The 25,791-nt window shown below is 38.4% G+C and overlaps 1 protein-coding gene and 1 pseudogene across 1 annotated transcript in view; both read right to left on the bottom strand.

The window, feature by feature from the left end:
* PIK3CB (phosphatidylinositol-4,5-bisphosphate 3-kinase catalytic subunit beta) overlaps positions 1-25,791 on the bottom strand; it is a 189,748-nt gene that overhangs the window by 145,728 nt on the left and 18,229 nt on the right.
* On the bottom strand, positions 10,934-11,020 carry LOC122492484 (annotated as a pseudogene).

Genomic DNA, 25,791 nt, shown 5'->3' with positions numbered 1-25,791 from the left:
GAACAGGTTGTATACCCATGAAGTAGCCCTGTTTAGGACACTAATTTTCTATTATATACATGACAACTATTTTCTTCCAAGTTTGCAATAATTGTTTTCTAAGTTTAGTTTATCTTTTCCTTTTCGTTATGGTGTCTTTAGGTGAACATTAATTTTAATGTGTTTACAACTATCAATCTTTTTTAAGTTGATGCTTCTGTCTCATTGAGAAAATCCTATAGTCTTCACAAAGTTTTATAGCTTTGCCTTCCCATGAGTCCAAAACCATGGGTGCTTTCCAATGATCAGTGAGCTCACAACCCTCTACTCTCAGCCATTATGTCCCATTCTTCACTAATAAAATCTTAAAGGACTTTATGACCTTTAATGATAGTAGCATCCTAATCACATCATTTAATTTACTTCTGGGCAAGCCCACTCAAACTGGATTAGAGCACAAAGCTTGGAACTATTTACATCTTGTCAGCAATACATCAAGTCAAAAATTTTAATACAAATTCCATGCATCTGATTAGAATATTTTACATTTAAATATTTAAAAGGGAGAAAAATCTTAAAGTTTCATAAAATTAGTAGGAATCAAAGGACAGCAGAATTGTTGCTATACAGGTTGAAAATCTTTTTCATTTTGTATCTTCAAAATAAAATTGTTAGGAAGCAAGTAATTGAATTCTACTCTTGGTTTCTTTGTTTTTGTAATTAAGGTCCATAAGATTCTTTTTTAAATGAGAAGAATGTTATAAAACTTTAGAATAATGTCAAAATATATCAAGCTGCTTACTTTTCCAAAAGTAAGGGATCAATTAAGTAAAAAAAAAAAGCAATTTGCAAAAAACAAAAACAATAAACCAATTTGCTAGTGCAGGATGTTGGTAGGGAGGCTATGCATGTGGGGACAGGGATATATGAGAACTCTCTGTACTTTCTACTCAATTCTACTGTGACCTAAAACTGCTCTAAAAAATGATGTCTTTTGAAAATATGAAAAAAGATATGTATCAAATGCCACCAAAAAAAAAAAAAAAACAATTTGAGGGACACGTGGGTGGCTCAGTCGGTTAAGCATCCGACTTTGGCTCAGGTCATGATCATGGGTTCAAGCCCTGTGTTGGGGTCTGTGCTGACAGCTCAGAGCCTGGAGTGTGCTTCAGACTCTGTGCTTCCCTCTCTCTCTGCCCCACCCCCACTCGTACTCTGTCTCTATCAAAAATGAATAAACGTTAAGAAAAAAAAATTTTTAAATAACCAGTTTGACACAATATAGGCTAATAATGAATGTAAGTATACTGCTTACTCTTCTTGAACAGTCAACAAAATTACTCTGATTTATTCAAACACACAATTCAATAAAATGTATTATTAAAATTCCTAGTAATAAGCTTTAGGTAAAAATGTTATTAATAACCTTACACATGAAGATTCACTCTCACAACTTCATTATGAAAAGAAAGGGAAAGATTCTGGACAAACAATAAATATCCCTTACACATGAAGGGATACACATGAATAACCTTACACATGAAGATTCACTCTCACAACTTTATTATGAAAAGAAAGGGAAAAATTCTGGACAAACAATAAATATCCCTTAAACTGTAAAAAGACAGGTGGGAGGGGTGGATTTCAAAAGCTTACTAAGCACTAAGAATGGCCTATGTGGCCATTCTTTGGTTTTGGCCAAACCAAAACCCCTATACACATTCTATCTCTAGTCTTGTTCAAGTAAAAATACTTTTTGGGGTGCCTGGGTGGCTCAGTCAGCTAAGTGGCTGACTCATGACTCCAGCTCAGGTCATGATCTCATGGTTCATGGGTCCAAGCCCCAAGTGGGGCTCTGCACTGTCCATGCAGAGTGTGCCTGGAATTCTCTCTTTCTCTCTCTGCCCCTCCCCATTCGTGGTCATGTGTGCTCACTCTCTCTCTCATAACAAATAAAAGAAAAATTTTAATGTTTATTTATTTTTGAGACAGAGCGAGAGACAGAGGGCAAGCAGGGGAGGGGCAGACAGAGGGAGTCACAGAATCCAAAGTAAGCTCTAGGCCCAAGCTGTCAGCACAGAGCCTGGCATGGGGCTTGAACTCATGAACCGCAAGATCACGATCTGAGCCGAAGCCGGATGCCCAACCAACTGAGCCCACCCAGGTGCCCCTTAAAAAATGTTAGTAAGTACTTTTCTACAAAAACAAAATCAACACTATGCTTCAATCATGCTAGTTATATTATAATTTAGGAGCCAGCTAAACTACTTAACAATGATTTCAACCTTCCAGTCTCCGCCCACAAATAAGCAAGCAAAGCCATGTAAATTCAAAATCACTTCATGATATACATTCATCTCTCTCCTCTTCCTCCTCTTCCTACTGAATTCAGAGTATTCCTCATATACTACCACAAAGTCCTAGCCCTACATCAAAGGAACGTGAATTTCCCCTTCTTTTGTTTTTGTTTTACAAAACACAATTAGAACGGTCAATTCTTTGATACCTACTACCCAAGAAAGGACCAGATTAAGACTGCTAGTACAGGAGTTTGTCTGTTTTTCTTTCTTTCTGTTTAACAAATGGAGATTATATATATTTTTTTTTCTGGGTATTTTTTAAATAAAGTTTTTAAAAAAACAATATAGCCAATAAGCATAGGGAAAAAATGGACATTCTCATTAGAGAATAAAAATTAAAACCACAATAAAATAATACTGTGAACCCACCAAAATAGGTAAAATTTAAAGAAACTAATAAGCCTACCTAAGCTGGAGGCTGAGGATGTGGAGAAATGGAAATTCACATACCTATGACAGGGGTTCCACCCTAGACATACATCAAAAAGAAATGTGCACACATTTCACCAAAAGATATTTACTAGAATGTTCACAGTATTATTCAAAATAGCCAAAAACTGGGGTGCCTGGGTTCATGGGTTTGAGCCCCACATCAGCTGTCTGTGCTGACAGCTCAGAGCCTGCTTTGGATTCTGTGTCTCCCTCTCTCTGCCCCTCCCCACTTGCACTGTGTGTGTGTGTGTGTGTGTGTGTGTGTCTCAAAAATAAACATTAAAAAAAAAAAACACCTCTAAAAATAGCCAAAAACTATAAACCCAAAAGAGAATGAATAAACTATAATATATTTTCACAATGGAACACTATATTGCAAGGAAAACGAACACTCGAGAGCTTTATAAAAAAGGACTGATATAAAAATATGCAAGATGTTCCGGGCTTCTGAGTGGCTCAGTAAGTTAAACATCTGACTCTTGGTTTTGGCTCAGGTCATAATCTCACAGTTCGTGGGTTTGAGTCCCATGTCAGGCTCTGTGCTGACAGTGCAGAGCCTGCTTAGGATTGTCTCTCTCTCCCTCTCTCTCTGCCCCTTTCCCACTCACTCCCTCTCTCAAAATAAATAAACTTAAAAATTTTTATAAATAAAAATATGCAAGATGTTAAGCAAAAAATTAACAATAAAGTACAGGGTAGTTACTATAATGTGCTTTTGGTAGAGGAATAAAAATAGAAAGAAATAAAAATCTATATTCAGGGGCACCTGGGTGGCTCAGTCGGTTAAGCATCCAACTCTTGGTTTCAGTTCAGGTCATGATACCATGGTTCATGAGTTTGAACCCCACATTTAGCTCCACGCTGACAGCACAAAGCTGCTTGGGATTCTCTCTCTCCCTGTCTCTTTGCCCCTCCCCTGCTTGCTCTGTCTCTCAAAATAAATAAATAAACTTTAAAAAAATCTATATTCATTAAGACATGCCGAAAGATCACACAAGAAGGTAGTAATACCAGTTTCCTAGGCAGAGTGAGATGTTAGGGGTGGATATGAACTACTCACATACAGTTGGGAATAGAGGTGGGAGACTTTACCTTTTTATACTTTTTATTTCTGAACCACAGAAATCTATCACATACCATAAAAATAAATAATTCAGAAAAAAGATTCAAATACCAGACCTACATATATTTTTTAATTTAGATGTGAATATCTGAATTACAAAAAGATATTTCAGCAACAAATATAATTTGCAAATCCCTCAATAAAAAACAGAAGTGTGCCTCTAACACACACAAATAATAGGAACCACTGTTTTACACATACTAAGAATGAGAATATATATAGCTTTGTCCATCTTATTATTAAGCTACACTTAGCTACAGATAACATGGATAAATGTAATAAGCATATTGCTGAAAAGAAGACCAGACACAAAGGCACTCCACTGCATGATTCCAGGTATACAACGTTCAAAAACAAGCAGAACTAATCTATGGTGTTAGCTGTCAGAACAGCAATTACCTCTGGGAAAGAAGTAACCACTAGTTATGGTTGGTGGGGGATGGTGACAGGATCGGTGTGCGTTTGGAGAGTTTCTGGATTGTTGGCAATGCTATACTTCTCGGTGATGGTCACAAGGATCTGTTTTCACTTTGTGATAAGTCATAATGATTTTTTTGCCTTTTATGTGTTATACGCCATTGGAAAAAGTTAAAAAGAGAAAAAAAGCACAGTGTACCACTATTTCACATGTGCCAGACTGACAAAAAGGTCTGACAGTATCAACTGCTTATGAAAATACAGAACAGCCAAAATATTTTACTTTCCTAGTGACAGTATAAATTAATATAACCTCTTAGGAAAACAATCTGCCACCATCTAACACATTTCATCATTTTCAGATGAAGTAAAGTTTTTTTCACTTTGTAACTCCTCTGATATCAAAATACACATTACAGGCACTATCAGGCAGCAGGTTTCATCTATAGGTCATTGTCAGTTCATGTGAACTTGAGTCTTTTTCCTGACAGCCTAATGAGACAATTACAACTTTAATATATTAGTATACAAACCATGTAAGGACCATCTGAAGAAAAATAAATATCCTGGCTGTGGTCTGAAATCTCTGTTGATACCTTCTGGTAAAAGATCACCAAGACCAGGGTGCCTTGCTGCCTCAGTCGAAAAAGCATGCCACTCTTAAGCTCGGGGTCATGAGTTCAAGCCCCACGGTAGATGCAGAGATTACTTAAATAAAGAAAACTTAAAAAATAACAATAATAATAACCAAAACCCTCAGAATGAGTGTCAGAAGCTTATAAAAATCTGTCTCACTATACCCTTAGGATTGTTGTACATGTTATACTTGAACTAGGAAAAAAAAAAAGTATAAATGAAGATAATGTCATTTCTGCTTCAAAACTCCATGAAAGGGGTGCCTAAGTGGCTCAGGCAGTTAACATCTGACTCTTGATCTCAGCTCCCGTCTTGATTTCAAGGGTCATGAGTTCAAACGCTGCCTTGGACTCCATGCTGGCTGTGAAGCCTACTTTAAAAAAAAAAAAAAAAAATTCATGAGGGGCACCTGGGTGGCTCAGGTCATGATCTCATGGTTCATGGGTTCAAGCCCCGCTTCAGGCTCTGTGCTGACAGCTTGCTCAGAGCCTGGAACCTGCTTCAGATTTTGTGTTTCCTTTTCTCTGCCCACACACACACACACTGTGGGCACACACATACTGTCCCACACACACATTCTCTCTCTGTCTCTCAAAACTAAATAAATGTTTAAAAAAAAAAATACAAACATACTTAAACATCATAAAAGCCATTTACGAAAAGCCCACAGCTAACATCATCCTCAATGGGGAAAAACTGAGAGCTTTTTCCCTGAGATCAGGTACACGACAGGGATGTCCACTCTCACCACTGTTGTTTAACATAGTGTTGGAAGTTCTAGCATCAGCAATCAGACAACAAAAGGAAATCAAAGGCATCAAAATTGGCAAAGATGAAGTTAAGCTTTCACTTTTTACAGATGACATGATATTATACATGGAAAATCGGACAGACTCCACCAAAAGTCTGCTAGAACTGATACAGGAATTCAGCCAAGTTGCAGGATATAAAATCAATGTACAGAAATCAGTTGCATTCTTATACACTAATAATGAAGCAACAGAAAGACAAATAAAGAAACTGATCCCATTCACAATTGCACCAAGAAGCATGAAATACCTAGGAATAAATCTAACCAAAGATGTAAAAGATCTGTATGCTGAAACTATAGAAAGCTTATGAAGGAAACTGAAGAAGATATAAAGAAATGGAAAAACATTCCGTGCTCATGGGTTGGAAGAATAAATATTGTTAAAATGTCAACACTACCCAAAGCTATCTACACATTCAATGCAATCCCAATCAAAATTGCACCAGCATTCTTCTCAAAGCTAGAGCAAGCAATCCTAAAATTTGTATGGAACCACAAAAGGCCCCGAATAGCCAAAGTAATTTTGAAGAAAAAGACCAAAGCAGGAGGCATCACAATCCCAGACTTTAGCCTTTACTACAAAGCTGTAATCATCAAGACAGCATGGTATTGGCACAAAAACAGACACAAAGACCAATGGAATAGAATAGAAACCCCAGAACTAGACCCACAAAAGTATGGCCAACTAATCTTTGACAAAGCAGAAAAGAATATCCAATGGAAAAAAGACAGTCTCTTTAATAAATGGTGCTGGGAGAACTGGACAGCAACATGCAGAAGGTTGAAACTAGACCACTTTCTCACACCATTCACAAAAATAAACTCAAAATGGATAAAGGACCTGAATGTGAGACAGGAAACCATCAAAACCCTAGAGGAGAAAGCAGGAAAAGACCTCTCAGACCTCAGCCACAGCAATTTCTTACTTGACACATCCCAAAGGCAAGGGAAGTAAAAGCAAAAATGAATTATTGGGACCTCATGAAGATAAAGCTTCTGCACAGCAAAGGAAACAATCAACAAAACTAAAAGGCAACCAACGGAATGGGAAAAGATATTTGCAAATGACATATCGGACAAGGGCTAGTATCCAAAATCTATAAAGAGCTCACCAAACTCCACACCCGAAAAACAAATAATCCAGTGAAGAAATGGGCAGAAAACACGAATAGACACTTCTCTAAAGAAGACATCCAGATGGCCAACAGGCACATGAAAAGATGCCCAACGTCGCTCCTCATCAGGGAAATACAAATCAAAACCACACTCAGGTATCACCTCACGCCAGTCAGAGTGGCCAAAATGAACAAATCAGGAGACTATAGATGCTGGAGAGGATGTGGAGAAATGGGAACCCTCTTGCACTGTTGGTGGGAATGCAAACTGGTGTAGCCACTCTGGGAAACAGTATGGAGGTTCCTCAAAAAATTAAAAATAGACCTACCTTATGACCCAGCAGTAGCACTGCTAGGAATTTACCCAAGAGATTCAGGAGTACTGATGCATAGGGGCACTTGTACCCCAATGTTTATAGCAGCACTCTCAACAATAGCCAAATTATGGAAAGAGCCTAAATGTCCATCAACTGATGAATGGATAAAGAAATTGTGGTTTATATACACAATGGAGTAGTACATGGCAATGAGAAAGAATGAAATATGGCCCTTTGTAGCAACATGAATGGAACTGGAGAGTTATGCTAAGTGAAATAAGCCATACAGAGAAAGACAGATACCATATGTTTTCACTCTTATGTGGATCCTGAGAAACTTGACAGAACCCATGGGGGAGGGGAAGGGGGAAAAAAAAAAGAGGTTAGAGTGGGAGAGAGCCAAAGCATAAGAGACGGTTAAAAACTGAGAACAAACTGAGGGTTGATGGGGGGTGGGAGGGAGGGGAGGGTGGGTGATGGGTATTGAGGAGGGCACCTTTTGGGATGAGCACTGGGTGTTGTATGGAAACCAATTTGACAATAAATTTCATATATTAAAAAAAAAAAACTGAGAACAAACTGAGGGCTGGTGGGGGGTGGGATGGATGAGAGGATGGGTAATGGGTATTGAAGAGGGCATATTTTGGGATGAGCACTGGGTGTTGTATGGAAACCAATTTGACAATAAATTTCATATATTAAAATAAATAAATAACAAAAACTGAAAAAAAATAAAGTAAAAAATAAATACAAAAAATACAAAAAAATAAAATAAAAATCATGAAATAGTTAAGGAAAGCTCACAGAAAAAAATTTTTTTTTAAGTCTTAATAGCAGGGGCGCCTGACTGGCTCAGTTGGTTAAGTGTCTGACTCTTGGTTTTGGCTCAAGTCATGATCTCATGGGTTCATGAGTTCGAGCCCCACATCCGGCTCTGCACTGAGCATGGAACCTGCTTGGGTCTCTCTCTCTCTCTCTCTCTCTCTCTCTCTCTCTCTCCGCCCCTCTACCCCATGTGCACGCATGAACATTCTCTCTCTCAAAATAAATAAACTTAAAAAAGAAGCCTTAATATGAACAGACTCTTAATCTCATTCATCATAAAAATGCAAATCAGGGGCACCTGGGTGGCTCAGTCTGTTACATGTTGGACTTTGGCTCAGATCATGATGTCACTGTTCATGAGTTCAAGCCCCACATCAGGCTACTCTGCAGTCAGCAAGCAGCCTGCTTTGGATTCCCTGCCCCCCTCTCTCTCTGCCCCTCTCCTGCTTGTGCTTGATAACTGACTTACTCTCTCTCTCTCTCTCTCTCTCTCTCTCTCTCTCTCTCTCTCAAACACACACACACAAATAAACATTTTAAAAATGCAAATTAAAACTACACTGAAGGGCATCTGGCTGGCTAAGTCTGTAGAGCCCATGACTCTTGATTTCAGGATCCTAACTTTGCGTCCCACGTTGGGCACAGAGCTTACTTACAAATAAGTAGAGAAAGAGAAATAAAACAAAACTACCCTGAGACACCATTTTCCATCTATCAGTTTAGCAAAACTCCCTGTTTTAAGGTACTTTCCTGGCAAGGCTGTGAAGAAATGTACATTATCCACCATAACAACAACCAAATGGTAATTATGTGAATTATGTGAAAGGTGTATAACTAGCATTATAGTGGTGAATATTCTGCAATATATACACATGTCAAATCATCACACTGTACACCTTAAACTTATATAAAGTTATATGCCAAACAAATGTCAAGAAAGCTTGGTGGAGAGAAATACACATTTCTCATAATCCCTTATAATCAGTGGGAGTCTGGGTCCAAACATAAGGGCATTTTGGCAATATCTATCAAAATTACAAAGATATATGGTCCTTGATTAGTAATATCACATCTGAATTTTTATTCCATAATTATATACTTGCTCATGGGCAAAATGACATGTACAAGGTAATTCACTGCAACACTGTTACAATAATAAAAAACTAGAACTAAAATGTCTACCAAGAGAGAACTGGCTAAATGATCCAAAAGGAAACCATACAAATTAAAAAACAAAACTGTACATACTCTTTGGAAAGATCTTCTATGAAGATTTCCATTGTTTAGTAATAAACACAATGTGTAAAGGGAAGGGTGGGAAGACCAATTTGTAAAACAACAGATATAATATGCTGGTTTTGGAATTGGTGGGTTTTGGAGGGTAAAGAAATAAGGGTTTTGGAGGGGAAAGAAATAAGAATCTGTGTTTTTATTAATATAAAGAAACTCTAGAAGGATACGTAAACTAATAAATAGTTCCCTGGGTGGGATAAGCACACTGGAGGAATGGGGTGAACAGGAACAGGGTGGCTGAGGGCTAGGGGTGGGAAGGTTTACACTGTTTAACTTTTCTATGTTTAAAAAGTTTTCAATCCCATGGGAATCCATTACTACTAAATAGATCAGTAAATTAATAAGCCAAAAAGGGTCCAAATACTATCAATATACACACATGGTGACAGGAACTATGCTTGGTTTTTTTTTTTTTTACCATTTCTATAACCAAGATCCCAGCAATGCCCATCTATCTCACTGAAGTCTGTAGTGTGACCACGTCCATTTGGCTTAAGCCATCAGCCCAAGATCTCTAACACTAGTCTTCTAGAGAAAAGATATTTTCTCTGTAATTCTGTTTTCCTTTTCTCGGGTTCAGTTTTGGTGTGTGTGTGTGTGTGTGTGTGTGTGTGTGTGTGTGTGTGTGTATTATTTCTCCAGTCACTTCAGAACAAAAGCCTCACCTAAGGATTCTCCTTCTTGTCTATGAGTCCACAGGTTAGACTTTTCTATTCACCAGCAATTCACCCTAACAACCAAGTCATGGTCTAATAAATAAGGGAACCTACAAAATGAAGGCATCCAGAGTTTGCCAACCAATAATATCTCCTCCTCAAACTAAAACAATGAGATAACCCATATCCTGGATTATCCTCCCTAATGAGTTTATCATCCACCTCTCATTTACCTAAAATGCAAAATAGTATGGTATCTATGCAAATGCTGCTCATTCCAGCACCCTGTCCATTAGCCCAACTCCTATGTACCTACGTCAGTTGAGGTGACTTCTTCTCTAGAGCCTTTCCTAATCCAAGACTCACTCCCATCCATGGGATCCTGCTGTGACCTGTGTGTGTCTCATTTATCACAGTGCATTGCAAATATGAGTTTGCTTATCTTCCCTTCTGGACTATGGATCCCTCAGGAAAAGGAGACAGTCATACTCATATTATAACCCAAGTACTCAGCAAAGTGCCTTTACAAATGGCAGGTAATCAAAAATGTTCAGTGACTGAATTAAAGAAACTAGACATGTAGACAAATTGTGAGCATGGAGGAAATTCCACTTAATGTTCTCTTAGCCCCAAAGGCATTTTACTTCATTCAGTCCCTGCTATGAAAGAAACAGCAACTCCAATAACACTTTCCCTTACTGATATCTATTAATATTCTAGGTTAATATAAAACAACTGAAAATATTATCTCAATCACTTCAAGAATGTTGCATAAAACTATGTTAAAAATGTGTGTCTATTAAAGGATAATAGTTGATGAAGTGCTAAATTTTTATGACCTTTTGTTCATGTTTTGTTTTTAAGAAATGATATAATGACAAAAAACAAGGATGTATAGTATCTTCTAAGAAGGTAGATAGGATTATAGGGATCAAGTATTCCTCCACATTGTCTTTTTTGTTTTTTGTTTTTAATATGGAACCCTTCACGAATTTGCGTGTCATCCTTGTGCAGGGGCCATGCTAATCTTAGTATATGTGCTGCTGAAGCAAGCACCACATTGTGTCTTAAACACTGACTTGTATGAGCTTTCCCATATGGGCTGTCCCAAGTGGCCTGATGAAAAGAAAGCAGAGAACAAAATAATCAACTATTCATATATAACCAAGAACTGTATGGCAGGTGCCTATAATTCAGAATGGGTTTCCAAATTTTATCAAATAATGGTAAAAACTAGGAACCAGAGAGAAAAACAAATTTTAAGGATGCCTGTTAAAAACTTCCTAGTTAACCATGAAACTGTCTTCCAAATCCAGGAATTCAGTAAAGCTTTCTGTTTTCTGTCAGAGAATGTTAAGGAACAGTAAACATAACTAGGAAATACATGGATGTATACTGAACCATGGATACACACATTTCTATTTATCTCTGTCTCTATCTAAAAAGACTAGTAATTTTATACTGATATCTCAAATTCCAATCTAACACAACATCGTTCAATCCATATTTACAATTCCCTTTTTAATTTTTTTATTTTTTTTAATGTTTATTCGTTTTTTTGAGAGAGCGTGAATGGGGGAAGGGCAGAGAGGAAAACACAGAATCCAAACCAACCTCCAACCTCCAGGCTCTGAACTGACAGCCCAGAGCCTGATGCGGGGCTCGAACCCACAAACCATGAGATCGTGACCTAAGCCGTTGGATGCTTAACCAGCTGAGCCATCCAGGCACCCCTTTAATTTTTTTTAATATTTATTTATTCTTGAGACAGAGAGACAGAGCACAAGCAGGGGAGGGGCAGAGAGAGAGGGAGACACAGAATCGGATGCAGGGTCCAGGCTCTAAATTGTCAGTACAGAGCCTGATGAGGGTCTTGAACCCACAAAATGTGAGATCATGACCTGGGCCAAAGTCAGGCACTTAACCGACTGAGCCATCCAGGTGCCCCTACAATTCCCTTTACCACAGTGATAAATCTCTTCATCTTCAACATATTGGTAAACACATTCAATCCTAAAATATGTAAAGTAGTTACAGAATTCTTAATTCAAACCACTGTGAAAAACAATTCTACTGACAACAGTTCAGTATTTGTTTAGAAATTTTTTTGTTTTGAGCTTGTGGTGTATAGTCAAAATTCTGTGTAGTTAACTGGTTTAGTTTTTATTCTTTTTCCCTTTCAATGTGGTTGTTATTTACTAGAAAAATCCAGTTAGGTTCATTTGTTTGTGTCTTTATTTCACTTGGGCTGTTTTCTTTCCACCCAGATAGATTTTATGTATTTGTTTTTCATTATGTTAAACATTCATATAGTTCTAAAACTCAGACTTAACACAAAAAGATACTCTCACAAAAGCATCCCTCTCTCTATCCCTACTACTTCCATTCTCTTCCCCTTCATCCCTTCTACACCGTTTCCACCCAAATCCTGTAAGAAACCAATCTCAGTAGTTTCTGGCTTATCCTTCTTGTATTTATTTTGGCACCTATGTGCAAATACATATTTATATTCCTGTTTCCTTCTTTTCTTACATAAAAGGCTAACACATTATAGTTATGCTTTTGCACTTTTTTCCATTAACAGTAGGCCCTGGAAATAACTTTGTATCAGTTCACAAGGCTCTTCCTCACTCTTTTCTTACAAGTGCACTGCACTCCACTATGTGGATGTACCACTGTTTATGGGTATTTATATTGTTTTCAATATTTTCACAATGCAAAAATGTAAACTAATGACATCCTCCTGTTCTGCATCCACCAGCTCAGACACAAACAGAAACAATCAAAAAAACTGGCTCTACCTCTAAAACACACCAAATTCAACACTTGCATTGTTCCCGACACAGTCCCTGTCTAAGTCCTCATCAATACTTCTTGGCTGTTTTGCTCCAACACCCTCCTAATCAGTCTCTCGGCCTCTACTCTAGCCTCTCTACAGTTCATCTGTGCCAAAGCAACCCAAAATGTACTTCATAGACCATGAATCAGGTAACTCCAATTCCTTGTTTAAAACCTTTCAAAAACATCCCATTGTAACCCTACCTGAGTTGCACCTATAACCTGCAGAGACCCTATATGATCTGATATCTGTCAACCTCTGACCTCAGCTTCCACTCTCTTCCTCATTCACTACTCTTTAATCACACTGGTTTGCTTTCTGTTCCTCCCATAATTTGTTCCTTACTTTGTGCTTTTATACTTGCTGTGCTTTCAGCTTCAAATGTTCTGCCCCTGGTTATCTGCGACCTTCTAACATTCATGTCTCAACCAAAAATTACCTCTTCTAAGAGGCTTTCTGTGGACTGCCACAGTTAAGCTATAACCTGGGTCATTTTATACCACTTTATTACCTTCATAATTCTTGTTAGTGCTTATAATTCTCATTTATTATTTACATGTTTGTTTCTTCCACTGGAAAAGGAGGAAAGATAGATTTTCTTTAAGATTTTTTTAAGGTTTATTTGTTTATTTTGAGAGAGACAGAGAGAAATGACAGGGAGGGGGGTCGGAGGGGAGTCCCAAGCAGGCTCCACAGGGTCAGTGAAGAGGCCAACATGAGGCCCAAACTCACAAAACCCTGAGATCATGACCTGAGCCAAAATCAAGAGTCATACACTTAACCCAGTGAGCCACCCAGGCACCCCTAAGATTTTATTTTTAAGTAATCTCCACACCCAAGGTGGGGCTCAAACTCACGACCCAGAGATCAAGAGTTGCACACTCTACCGACTGAGCCAGGCAGACACCCAGGAAAGATAACTTTTAATCCATACAACTTTAACTTTGTTATTTTTTAAACTTTCTCTAAGTGTGAAATTATTTCAAATAATTCTCCATGGAATTGCCTATTCTGGACATTTTATATAAATGGAATCATTAAATACTTTTGTGAATGGTCTCTTTCGCTTAGCATTGTTTTCAAGGTTCATCCATGTTGGAGCATGTATAAACGTAACTGCACTCCTCTTTAAGGCTGACTACTACTCCACTGTATGGATGAACTACGTGTCATTACGCATTCATCAGCTGAAGGACATCTGGGTTGTTTCTACTTTTTGGCTATCGTGAATAATGATGTTTTGAACATTCATGTACAAGTCTTTGTACGGGCATGTGTTTCAATTCTTTTGAGTATATACCCACAAGTAGAATTGCTGGGTCACACAGTAATTCTATATTTAACTTTTTGAGGAATTGACAACTATTTTTCCAAAGTGGCTGCACTATTTCACAATCCAACCAGCAACGTATGAGGGTTCCAACTCTACATGTTATACTTGTTATTGTCCGTGTTTTCATTACAGCCACCCTAAAAAGTGGTATCTCTTATGTTTTGATTTGCATTTCCTTAATGACTAATGACATTGAGCAATTGCTCATGTGCTTATTAGCCATTTGTATAACCTCCTTGGAAAAATGTTTACTCAAACTTTTTGCCAACTTTTAAATTAGATTATTTAAGTTTGTATTACTGAATTATAAAAGTGTTCTTTATATATATTCCTTATCAGATATATCCTTTGCTACTACTTTCTCACTGGCCATCTATTTGAATGAGGATCTGAGTTTTCCTATCAACTTAACCACCTGGTTCAGAAGATCTCTATCACTATTAGCTAATAACCATAACTAGCATATTAAAAACAATTTATAAAAATGTTATATCACTGACAATGGTCAATTGAAACCTACATTTTATAGGAAATATAAAACTGCATTTAGGTAGTACTAGGACTCAGAAGACGCAAATTACTAATGTGTTGTCAATGCTAAGTGGTAGTGTCCAGAATACTTTTTCACTTTAACAATTCACACAAAATCAAAAACACAATCTTCTAAACTCCTTATATTTAAAAATACACATAGTAAAACAGCTTTTTAGAGTACTTCACATGTAAGGATAGAAATGAGCACATTTTAGAAACTTCCTATTTAGGACTACAGGAGCAGGAAAAAACTTCTCAACCTGACAAACAAGACATTGAGCGATCCACGGTTAAGCGTCCGACTTCAGCCAGGTCACGATCTCGCGGTCCAGGAGTTCAAGCCCCGCCTCAGGCTCTGGGCTGATGGCTCAGAGCCTGGAGCCTGTTTCCGATTCTGTGTCTTCCTCTCTCTCTGCCCCACCCCCGTTCATGCTCTGTCTCTCTCTGTCTCAAAAATAAATAAACGTTGAAAAAAAAAAATTAAAAAAAAAAAAAAGAAATAGTTTAAAATTTTCTATTCCAATGGTTCTCAAACTTTTTGGTTGCAGGTCCCCTTCACACTCTTAAAAATTATCAAGGACTCAGGGGCACCAGGCCAGCTCAGCAGGAGGAGCATGTGACTCTTGATCTCAGGGTTGTAAGTTCAAGCCCCTCATTGGGTGTAGAGGTTAGTTAAAAAAATAAAATCTTAAAAATAAAATTATTGAGGGGCACCTGGGTGGCTCAGTGGGTTGAGTATTTGACCTCGGCTCAGGTCATGATCTAACAGTTCATGAGTTCGAGCCCACGTCGGGCTCTGTGCTGACAGCTCAGACCTTGGAGCCTGCTTGGGATTCTATGTCTCCCTCTCTCTCTGCTCTCCTCTATTCACGTTCTGTCAAAAATAAATAAATATTTTTTAAAAAATTTTTTTAATTATCAAGGACTCAAAAGCTCTTAAGTTATATCAATATTTGCTGAACATGAAGTTAAAAACAAGGATTTTAAAATATTTACCATGTAAAAATTAATAGATCTATTAAATGTTTATTTAAAACATTTTAAACATATTTTAACTTTAAAAACCATAATTTTCAAAACAAAACTTTTAGTGAAAAGAGTAATACTGCTTTATATTTCTGCAAATCTACTTAAATGTCTGGCTTAATAGAAGACAGCTAGATTCTCTTCTCTGCTTCTGTATCCAATGTATTGGCATATCACAAATTATATTGCCTCTGGAAAACTCCATCATATATTTGTAAGCAAATGACATCAAAAAAGCAAATAATGTCTTAAGTTATGAAAACAGATTTGACCTTACAGATCCTTATGAGCTCAGGGATCTCTAGGGCCCCCATACTGTGAGAACCACTGCTCCATTCTGGGCTCCCACAATACTCTGGATTGGCTCTATCACTTGCACTCACCACACAACATCAGAATTATCTGTTCATTTGTCTTTCTTAAAATTCCTTGAAGCCATGAATGCCAAAGCCTTCGACTTTGCATCCCCAAGTGCCTCATACAGCATATACCATATATCCTCTCAATAAACACTCCACAAATAAGTATTACTATATAGGAAATATATAGTAAACAAGAAAATAGTCATACACCTTAATATCAAAAGGTGTATGTGAATAAAGCAGATTTTTCCATGGCCAGTTCTTTAGCTAACAGAAATGCACAAAAGAAAATCTTGCATTTATAACAATTCCAGAAGTTAGAATAAAGGATACCATTCAGACTTGGTCTGACCACACTAGATTAGACCTTTTCAAAGTTCAGCCCTGAGGGAACAAGGAAAGCAGATCCTAAAAAGTATCTTAGACTGTAAACAAACACCCACTGCTCCAGTCTTCTGACTAAATAAAAGTATCCACCTCTGTAACAAGACAATTTACCCACTGTTTAAAAAAAATGGGTGGGGAGGAGTGTTGGTGTTAAGGTAGGGAGAGTGCCAGTGACTGATGACTAAGACTCAAACAGGTATTCCCAGCTCATGAATTTCCTGAAATTTTGTCAATCAAATTAGAATGTGAAAAAATGTATTTTCCTGTCTTTATTTGCATTGATTTTCAAATCAATGCCACCTTGCATTTTTATAAATGAACATCATCCTCCCAGAGTGACTGGGTGGCTCAGTCAGTTGATCGGCCAAGTGACTCTTGATTTCGGCTCAGGTCATGATCCCAGGGTCATTGGATCAAGCCCTGTGTTGAGCTCCATGCTGAACATGGAGTCTGCTTAAGGTTCTCTCTCTCTGTCTCTCTCTCCCTCTCCCACTCTCCTTCTGCCCCTCTCCCTGGCTTGAACTCTCTCTCACTCTCTAAAATAATAAATAATAATAAATATCATCCTCCCAATCAAATTAAATACCAACATCATAACATTATTGAAGATAGGACACATACGTGCATCTCTCACTTACACCTAGCCCAGTACCTTGATGCTCAACCAATATGTTTAGGTTTGTCCATTAATTGGATATATGAAGAAGTACTTGCACCAAGGAAAAAGAGATCCCTTTCCAGTAAGACTTAGGATGGGTTGGGATGGGATGTCACACTAACCAAGATGAAGAGAAAAGCTCTTTGAACAATTCTCAGGAGTGATGGGGAAATTCAATGCAGAGCTAAAAGAGCCTGGGGCTCTAGGGGAGCAGCCTGCACACCCTAGAGAAATGGCCTCCTTCCCTAGGTCTGTACTCTAAACTGTAAAATGAAGTTCTAAAATGCAGCTGGCCTCCTTCCCTAGGTCTGTACTCTACACTGTAAAATAAGCTCTAAAATGCAGAGGCTCTTGGCCACACTTTTCAGGAAGTCTTGGTAGCTTGCATGCCCAAGAAAGCCCCAACCCTTGGCAGAACAAATCTGACATTCCAAAGGTCTGAATTTTGACTGGAGTCAGCTCACTAGTATTCCATATATTGGCAAAGCACTCATTTACTGTTAAATCACTTACAACAAACAGATTAGAAATGTTACTACTTTTTCTAGATAAGGAAATAGGAACACAAGTAACCTGACAAATTATTTGACCTCTTCTGGAGAAAAAGCCATGAGTATTTTAGAAAATAAGTCATCAAAATAATTTCCTAGCTCCTATTATAAAATTTAATAAAAGCAGAACTCTTATTAAACTTTTAGTAGTTAAAATCACAGAATATTTTTGCATTAGCAACATACCGTAAATACAGAACCAGTACAAAGACATTCACTTTGGCAAAACCTTAGAACACTGGTTATAGAACCATAATATCATGGTTTAGAAAATAAGTGTTTCTTCTAGTTTTCTTGTCACAGGAAACTAATATCCATTATGTTCACTAAAATTTCACTATATTCTAAATTTTATTTATTTTTATATTACCTAATCAAAAAGCCTTCTATGGCCTTTAAGTGGATATAACATTATTCTCATTTGATAATCTCATCAACTATTAAGAATAGCTCTACAAGAGGTGCCCGGGTGGCTCAGTTAAGCATCTGACTCTTGATATTAGTTCAGGTCATGCCGTCACGGTCATGAGACCAAGCCCCTCGTCTGGCTTGGCACTGAGCATGAAGCCTGTTTGGGATTCTCTCTCCCTCTCTATCTGCCTCTCCGCCACTTGTGCATGTGTGCACCAGCTCTCTGTCTCTCAAAATAAATAAACATTAAAAAAAAAAAAAAAAAACCCAGCTCTACAATATAAGCTGTAATCTGGTCATTAAATGCAAGATACACAATTCCTTAGGAATTCTTTTTCTTTCCTAGGTATACTGAGAGTAGCCTTTAACAAACTCATTAAGAATAAAAAATCAGGGGTGCCTGGGTGTCTCAGTTGGTTAAGCATCCAACTCTTAGTTACAGCTCAGGTCATGATCCCACAGTTTGTGAGTTTGAGACCTGTGTCAGACTCTGCTCTGACAGTACAGAGCCTGCTTGGGACTTTCTCTTCCCCACCCCCCTCTCTGCTCCTCCCCTGCTCCTGCTGCTCACTATAAATAAATAAACAAACAAACAAACAAACAAACTTTTTTTTAAAAAAGGAATAAAAAAATCAGCATTAGAAAATCCACTTCCCATTTTAAAAGGATTTGTCCTTCCCCTTATGAAAAGTATCGGAATTTCCTTAATTATATCAGCAGAGCAACAGGTTTTATATAGACTAAGAGAAAGATGGGTTAACATACTATCATAAACACATCAGTGCTTTGTTTATAAAATCTTAAGTGGTTTTTCAGACTTGAAAAGAAACATTACAGAGTACCACCAGTGTATTCATCCAGCCACATGATAACTAAACATGCTCAGCAGACAGAGGAACCCCAGGAATGACTAAATTGACATCATCCTATTTGGTCAAGGCTGGGACTGAAGACAGAAGGCTCTGAATCTCAGGGTATCTGGCACCTATTTATTCAAAATTATTCTGGAGTAAGTTAGACTTGAAAAGAGACCAATAGGAGATAAAGAGCTAGAAAGACCAACAGAAAAATAAGCTAACATTTACGTAGTGAGAGGATGGGCAATTTCTGGAGTTACACAGGAAAACAAGTAGAATGGCCAGTGGTGATGCTGCCCATGGCTGGATGTTGAAAAACACGATCATCAAAATACAAGAAACTGGGACATTACAGGGATCCGTATGCAGGGGAAAAGAGGCTTACTTTTTACAATAAATTTTTGTACTTTTAAGCTTTATACTATACGCAATCATTCCATGGCTCCTATAGCTCTTTGTGGAAGTGCCCACAAACACATAAATTATATCCATACACATAGATTTGTTAATCACTACTCTGAATTTGAGCCATTTATTACAGTATGTCAATTTGCCTTGTTTCTTTCAATGGTCATAATCCAGATCTTAGATCATATAGAATTTGAACAAAATGTTTCAGAATAAAATCTAAATGTTATTTATTCATTACAGGATTGCTTGTAATATCTAAAAACTGTAAACCTAAAAGTCTACCAATAGGGAGCTGGTTAGGTACATAATGGTATATCCACGTAAGAGAATGCTACACATGCAACTATTAAAAAAACAAAGTCTCGGGGCGCCTGGGTGGCGCAGTCGGTTAAGCGTCCGACTTCAGCCAGGTCACGATCTCACGGTCCGTGAGTTCGAGCCCCGCGTCAGGCTCTGGGCTGATGGCTCAGAGCCTGGAGCCTGTTTCCGATTCTGGGTCTCCCTCTCTCTGCTCCTCCCCCGTTCATGCTCTGTCTCTCTCTGTCCCAAAAATAAATAAACGTTGAAAAAAAAACAAAAAAACAAAAAAAACAAAGTCTCTAAATGAAAAAACAAAACAAAACACAGCAACACTCAGAACAATGTTTGGAGTACACTATCATTTTTATTTTTTAAAAAAGTTAGGAGATATATAAAAACATATGTATTTGCTTATATAAGCACTCAGGAAAAACGCGTTTGTAACCACTGGTTGCCTCAAGTAATGAAAACTGGGTGGCTGGACAACAGATAGAAGGGAGACTTTTCAGGGTGGCTCAGTCGGTTGAGCCTCTGACTCTTACTTCCAGCTGGGTCATGACCTCATGGTTCATGGGTTTGACCCCACATCCAGCTCTGCTCTGACAGCATGGAAGCCTGCTTGACACTTCTCCCTCTCTCTCTGTCCCTCCCTCACACATGCATGTGCCTTCTAGCTCTCTCTCTCTCTCTCTCTCACTTTCTCTCAAAATTAATAAACTTAAAAAAAAGACTTTTCACTGTATGCTTTGTTTCCTTTTGAATTTTGAATCACAGAAGTGTATTACCTGTTCAATAATCAATAATTAAAAAATTAAAACTAAACCCAGCATCTTGAGGCATCTAATTCCCGTACTTACCACACTTGCTAGCATTTTCAATCCCCTCCTACCAACCAGATCTTTCCTCTGACTCCAGAAACATACATACCTCACTCGTCCCTCTTTCCCTTCTTCCCATCCTTTTCCTTTTCCTTCCTTAACAGCCAACATTATCTCCATTAGTCTCTCCCTACTAGCTCCCTTAATGCCTGTAGTCTAGATTTTGTCCCATCCCTCCACTGAGAAAGTTTCACCATCAAGTCCTTCAAGACCAAATTCAAGTCTGGTTTCCAGGATGTCTTCTTTCACCAGTCCAGCTCACATTGACCTTGGTCTCCTCAGAATCTTAAGGATTTTTAAAACACAATTTAGCATTATACTGTAGGTTGTCTTACAGTGCTGGTTATTTTATTTTATTTTATTTTATTTTTCAACGTTTATTTATTTTTTGGACAGAGAGAGACAGAGCATGAACAGGGGAGGGGCAGAGAGAGAGGGAGACCCAGAATCGGAAACAGGCTCCAGGCTCTGAGCCGTCAGCCCAGAGCCCGACGCGGGGCTCGAACTCACGGACCGTGAGATCGTGACCTGGCTGAAGTCGGACGCTTAACCGACTGCGCCACCCAGGCGCCCCCTGGTTATTTTATTATGTCTTGTACCCTAAATCAAATTAAGGGCTGGGAAAAAATGGATTTATAAATACCATGACATGGTATTTCAATTGACTTTATTAGAACTCTTTATTCATCCTCTATGTGGGGTGACTACAATGTACAGAACAATGTACAATATTTAGAGTACACACTTTTTAATATTTTTTTTTTTTTGAAAGAGAGGGAGAGCATGAATGGGGGAAAGGCAGAGAGACAGGGAAAGAGAATCCCAATCAGGCTCCATGCTGTCAGTGCAGAGCCCAATAGGGCTCGATCTCACAAAATGTGAGATCATGACCTGAGTTAAAATCAAGAGTCAAGACACTTAACCGAATGAGCTACCCAGGCAGCCATAGGGTATGAATTTTTAGCCATTGCTTGCCTCAGGGAATGAAAGTGGATGGCTGGGGAATGGGTGGAAAGGTAAGTATTTCTCTAGGTTCAATGTTCCTAAGGCCCAAGGCCTTCTTCAGTTTAATTCAAACATTATCAAGTGCCTACTGTATGCCAGGCACTGTGCTAAGTATTTTAGTGGTGGATGCAGGGTGAAACTAAATTGTAAAAGACATTACAAGAGATGGTTCTCCACCCTAAGGGGTAAATAATTAGCTACGGGAATTTCAAAAGAATGGGGTGAAAGCTAAGACAAAGGTATAGGATATAAAAGTGGGGCTCTTAGTGCAACCTAGACGGTTTTGGGGAAAAGTACACCTGAGATGAAAATGAATAAGAGCAAAGTTTGGAGGTAAAAGGGAGCAGAAAGCTTTCTCAATGTGGATGGATGCTACACTAACAGCTCTGTATGAATTAACACATGATGAGGTATTATCCCATTTATCCCATTTTACAGATGAGGAAACGGAGGCATACAGAGGACAGATAACTTGCCCAAGATAACATGCTAATAAAGATGATTTCAGGGGGCACCTAGGTGGCTCAGTTGGTGGAATGTCCAACTCTTGATCTGGCTCAGGTCATGATCCCAGGGGCGTGGGACTGAGCCCCACATCAGGCTCCAGGTTGAGCATGGAGCCTGCCTGAGATTCTTTCTTCCACCGCCCCTTCTCCTCTCCCCAACTTGTGCTCTCAAAAAAAAAAAAAAAAAAAAAAAAAAAAAAAAAGTCAAGCTTTCTTTAAAAAAGAAAACAAAAACAAAAACAAACAAAAACGGGGCGCCTGGGTGGCTCAGTCAGTTGAGCCTCTGACTTGGGCTCAGGTCACAATCTCACCGTTGGGGGGTTCAGGCCCCGTGTCAGGCTCTGTGCTGACAGCTCAGAGCCTGAAGCCTGCTTTGGATTCTGTCTCTCTCTCTCTCTCTCTGCCCCTCCCCTGCTGGTGCTCTATCTCTCTCTCTTTCAAAAATAAATAAACATTACAATTTTTTAAAAAAACAAACAAACAAAAAAAACAACTATGAACTCAGTCTGGTCCCAAGACAGTAACAGAAAGGTTGAGTCTTGGGTTTCAGTACTGCCTTGGGAAGACCAGGGCTATTTCACTCCTATCCTTATTCCTCTCTCCCTTTTTTCCCTCCAATCATTCTTCTAGCTTTTCCCAGATTTTCTCCTGTTCATCTTCCTTCCCTGCTCTATCAGCATCATAGCCTTTCTCTTTCTCTGTCTCCACACATATCCTGCACAAACTGTATCATACCTGGCCACTATAAAACTAGACAAAACTGTAGCAGAAAGATTATAGATAAAATTTAAATGTCCATTCATACACAAATAGAGAAAAATATTGACAACAAAATAATCAGAAGCCATGAAAGGAATAAAACAGTTCAATACCTAAAAACTATCAAATATATTGGTAACTGACAAACAAAAGACACAAAGAACAATGAGTATGCTATACTACTTTTTGTGAGGGTGGACGGTTTGGGGGTATATATATTAATAAATGTAATAGATTCTAGTAAGCTGGCGGCTTAATTCAAATCTCATGCTGGGGCAACTTACAAGTACAACTCATAACTTACAAAGTATTTGAGCCAAAATATATAGGAAGTAAAAAGTCACAGGCATACTTACTAGAAGACAAACCAAGCACACTAACACAAAAAACTATTAAATAACATCATAAGTCAAGATCTGAACTCATATTTAGTGATTCACTTTGATCAGAGGGTAAAATCTTAGGGGCCCTGACTTTGTGGCTTCCTATTACCCATTGCCTCCAGCCTGCACACAGCCATCTCTATCCTGGAATTCTCTTGGTGAAATCTGAAATGCTCCCAACGGTCTAAAATGTAATCCCTATGGGAGCACCTGGCTGGCTCAGTCAGGGGAACATGCGACTCGTAATCTTGCGGTTATGAGTTCAAGTCCCAAACTGGGTGCAGAGATTATTTAAAAATAAAATTTTAAATTAATTAAAAAAAAAAAAAAGTAATCCCTCTGCCTGGCAGTGAAGTGTAAACAATGAATTACCAAGGTCAAGTTCTAGCTCCAGCTCATTCATGATTTGTCTCACCTTGGGAAAATTCCCTCAATTTCCATTTTCTTATTTGTAAAGCAGGATGATTAAGCTATATGATCTTTAAGTCCATTTCAGCTATAAATTGCACTTGACTGAGTCACTCATACCTCGAAACTCCTCAGCTTTTGCTCTAATCAAACAACTCTCCAAGCTTCCTCCTACAAGGTCCCACATGGCCCTTGCCTCCCTGTTGGACTCATCCTACACATCTGTCCCCCTCACTCTCTCTTCTAAAGTTATATACAGTCTCCTTTCAATTACTCCAAGATGCCAGCCTCCCTCCCACTGGAGTCTTCCCATGCACTGCACCAACATATCCCATCTATTCTAGGGGTGCTCAGTCATGTCAGACCCAATGCTCCCTTTTGTAAAATAAATATTTCATAACATCCTCTTACCACACTGCAATAAAATTTATAGATAATACAAAGGAAACATAATTTTAAGTAATTACATATATATCTTTTAACATAGCATACTGTCTTATAAAGGAGAAATAGGGGCGCCTGAGAGGCTCAGTCGGTTAAGCGACCGACTTCAGCTCAGGTCATGATCTCGCGGTCCTTGAGTTCAAGCCCCGTATCGGGCTCTGTGCTGACAGCTCAGAGCCTGGAGCCTGTTCTAGATTCTGTGTCTCCCTCTCTCTGACCCTCCCCTGTTCATGCTCTGTCTCTCCCTGTCTCAAAAATAAATAAAACGTTAAAAAAAATTTTTTTTAATAAAAAAATAAAGGAGAAATAAAAAGAATATAATTTAGTACAAAATAATACATATGCTAGGGGCACCTGAATGGCTCAGTTCGTTAAGCATCAGGCTCTTGATTTTGGCTCAGGTCTTGAGCTCATGGTTCTTGTGAGTTTGAGGCCGGCAATGGGATCCACACTGTCAGCACGTGGAGCCTACTTGGTATTCTCTTTCTCCCTCTCTCTCTGCCCCTCCCCTGCTCGCTCACATGCCCTCATGCGCAAAAGTAAATAAACTTTAAAAAATACATTTACATATATGTGGGCACACACAAATACCAAATACCCTGGTATAATTATATTAGAAGAGAACGGAGCAGCATAATACTATGTTTGTCATCACAAACTTTGTGGGGACTATTTGACCATTCAAAATGTACATATGAAAGTATAATCCTGATTTATAAAAACCACAAAAAAACTCAGAATCAAGAAACCTGAGTGCCATTAACAGCTCTGCCAGTAATAAGCCTAAAATCACTCCTAAGTCTTCCCCCCCCCCAAATTTTTATTTAAGTGATCTCTATACCCAGTGTGGGGCTGGAACTCAGGACCTCGAGATCAAGAGTCACGTGTTCTTCTGACTGATCTGGCCAGGCACTCCCCACCCCCCACCTTTTTTTTTTTTTTTTTTTTTTTAATGTCACTTCAACTATACAGCCTTGGATAAAGTTCCAGGCTGGAAGAAGAGTGCACACACGGCTGGCACAGTCACTGGGTGGTGATCAAGCAGGTGCAACTCCAAGCTTACTTCAACCAGAACAGCAGCTCAGCTAGGATTTGTTTATATACTGCAACTAGCATCTGTTTATATAAGGATTCTGTGTTACTCCTCGTATGATAAAAGGGACTATGGCAGTTTCTTATAAAACTAAACATGTAATTACCCAACAACTCAGTAATTGCACTCTTTGGCATTTATCACAGAAAAGGGAAATATTTTGTTCACACAAAAAATAAACGTTCATACTTGCTTTATTTATAACAGCCCAAAACTGAAAACAATCCAAATCCAATCTAAACAATCCAAAAAAAGAAGCCAATTGGAGACAAAAAACAAAACACTTCAGGAACGAACCTCTTTCTAAAAGACAACACGAGAGTTAAATGTCTGTTTAAGCCTCATAGGTTAACTGAGAAACCATTCTTCAAAATACACACACGGCAAAATACCTGAGATTACAGTAAAGCAACTCAAGGTGTTCTGTGAAACTCTGTGGGAAACTAGTCTGGACTGGGTTTCAGGATAGAAGTGCTCTGAATATGACACTATGTCTTCTCCAACACTCCAATTCTACAGCTAATTACCTTTGTCCTTAATTTAGGTTCAAGTGTAGATAGTATACACAATATTAGCTCAAAGGAATATAGGACACAATAGGGGACTGAGAAAAAACATGAAAAGTAAAATCTAGATTAATTTCCAAATTTTGCTTCATTTACCCCATAGTTTCAAGCCCCTT

The sequence above is a fragment of the Prionailurus bengalensis genome, chromosome C2 (genome assembly GCF_016509475.1).
Source record: "Prionailurus bengalensis isolate Pbe53 chromosome C2, Fcat_Pben_1.1_paternal_pri, whole genome shotgun sequence".
Lineage (NCBI taxonomy): Eukaryota > Metazoa > Chordata > Mammalia > Carnivora > Felidae > Prionailurus > Prionailurus bengalensis.
The sequence above is the reverse complement of the archived record's forward strand: the minus strand, read 5'-3'. Positions and strand labels throughout refer to the sequence as shown.